The sequence below is a fragment of the Elephas maximus genome, chromosome 3 (assembly GCF_024166365.1).
Source record: "Elephas maximus indicus isolate mEleMax1 chromosome 3, mEleMax1 primary haplotype, whole genome shotgun sequence".
Lineage (NCBI taxonomy): Eukaryota > Metazoa > Chordata > Mammalia > Proboscidea > Elephantidae > Elephas > Elephas maximus.
In genome coordinates this window covers 52,879,511-52,881,744 of record NC_064821.1, presented here as the reverse complement: position 1 = coordinate 52,881,744, position 2,234 = coordinate 52,879,511, and the positions used below count along the sequence as shown (strand labels likewise).

Genomic DNA, 2,234 nt, shown 5'->3' with positions numbered 1-2,234 from the left:
AACTCAATATGTAGCCTCAAATCAGTGCTAATTTTACACATGGTAGTTTACAATTCACTTTGTCAAATTTAATAGCATTAATTAAATTTTTAAAAAGGCCAACTAGAAAATACATGGGAGGAGCCTGGAGCATCTCGGGTGGCCAGAAAGTAAGCAAATGCTCAAAAATAAATGAATAAACACAATAATGAGCATATGTCAAAGGGCCACAGAAGCCAAGCACAAGAGATCCCAAAGCCAAAGTTGGAACAATTTGAGCAAGAAAATAAAGTAGAATTGGATTATAAGCCAAAGTATAAAATTAAGATCCATGTGTCCAAACTGATATTGATAAATGGGGAAATAGATAAATCTGTGCAGAATTCCAAATAATTTATGAAGGTACTCTGCCCTTAAGGAGGTGGAATATAACTCTCCATTCCTTAAGTATTACTATGCAAGTGATTTTTTTTCCTGAAAAATACAATATGGAAAGGGAGAGAAAAATCAATAACTTTATAGTGGAGAAACCTAGCAAACACTACCTCAGCTGGTGATCAAGGTCAACATCAACAGTGATAAGTCATGTTGGGAGTGTGTACCCTGATACAATGTGATGAGAATGGCACTTAACTTCTGTGGTCTTCCTCCCCAAAACATATCGCCTCAGACTGTTGTTGTTAGGTGCCATCGGGTTGTTTCCAACTCCTAGCAACCCTATATACTACAGAAGGAAACACTGCCTGGTCCTTCACCATGCTCACAACTGTCGTTATGCCTAAGCCCATTGTTGCAGCCACTGTGTCAATCCATCTCATTGAGGGTCTTCCTCTTTTTCGATGACCCTGATGTCCTTCTCCAGGGACTGATTGATCCCTCCTGATAACATGTTCAAAGTATGTAAGACGCAGTCTTGTCATCCTTGTTTCTAAGGAACAATCTGGCTGTATTCAGACTAGTGATGAGAAAAACATCAGACAAATCTCATTCTACAAAATACCTGACCAATAATTTTCAAGACTGCTGAAGTCATCAAAAATAAGTCTGAGAGTGCTCGCTTCAGCAGCACATATACTAAAATTGGAATGATACAGAGAAGATTAGCATGGCCCCTGCACAAGGATGACACACAAATTCTTGAAGCGTTCCATATTTATCAGACATGGATTGGGCTGGGCAATGGGTTGGAGAGGGACGCTGGTGAGGAGTGAGCTTCTTGGATCAGGTGGACACTTGAGACTATGTTGGCATCTTCTGCCTGGAGGGGAGATGAGAGTCTGGAGGGGGTTAGAAGCTGGTGAAAAGGACACGAAAAGAGAGAGTGGAGAGAGAGAGCCGGCTGTCTCATTAGGGGGAGAGTAATTGGGAGTGCATAACAAGGTGTATATGGGTTTTTGTGTGAGAGACTGACTTGATTTGTAAACTTTCACTTAAAGAACAATAAAAATTATATTAAAAAAAATAAGTCTGAGAAACTGTCGCAAAAAGAAAGCCTAAGTCAAAGTCGATTGGCATAATAAAATCTATTCACAAAACATTCTGCATCCCACTTTGGAGAGTGGCGTCTGGGGTCTTAAACGCTAACAAATGGCCATCTAAGGTGTATCAGTTGGTCTCAACCCACCTGGAGCAAAGGAGAGTGAAGAACACCAAAGACACAAGGTAATTATGAGCTAAAGAGACAGAAAGGGCCACATGAACCAGAGACTACATCAGCCTGAGACCAGAAGAACTAGATGGTGCCCGGCTACAACCGTTGACTGCCCTGACAGGGAGCACAACAGAGAACCCCTGAGAGAGCTAGAGGGCAGCGGGATGCAGACCTCGAATTCTCATATAAAGACCAGACTTAATGGTTTGACTGAGACTAGAAAGACCCTGGTGGTCACGGTCCCCAGACCTTCTGTTAGCCTAAGGCAGGAAACATCCCCAGAGCCAACTCTTCAGACAGGGATTGGACTGGACTAAGGAATAGAAAATGATACTGGGGAAGAGTGAGCTCCTTGGATCAAGTAGACTCATGAGACTATGTGGGCAGCTTTTGTCTGGAAAAAAGACGAGAGGGCAGAGGGGATCAGAAGCTGGCCAAATGGACATAAAAATAGAGAGTGGAGGGAAGGAGTGTGCTGTCTCGTTAGAGGGAGAGCAACGAGGAGTATATAGCAAGGTGTGTATAAGTTTTTGTATGAGAGACTGACTTGGTTTGAAACTTTCACTTAAAGCACAATAAAAATTAAAAAAAAAAAATTCCATAT

The 2,234-nt window shown here is 41.9% G+C and overlaps 1 non-coding gene across 1 annotated transcript; it reads left to right on the top strand.

Moving 5' to 3' along the window:
- Positions 1 to 1,029: 1,029 nt before the first annotated feature.
- On the top strand, positions 1,030 to 1,136 carry LOC126074104 (U6 spliceosomal RNA). The gene has a single exon (XR_007516912.1). It is a non-coding gene; the product is annotated as a U6 spliceosomal RNA (small nuclear RNA).
- Positions 1,137 to 2,234: the final 1,098 nt, after the last annotated feature.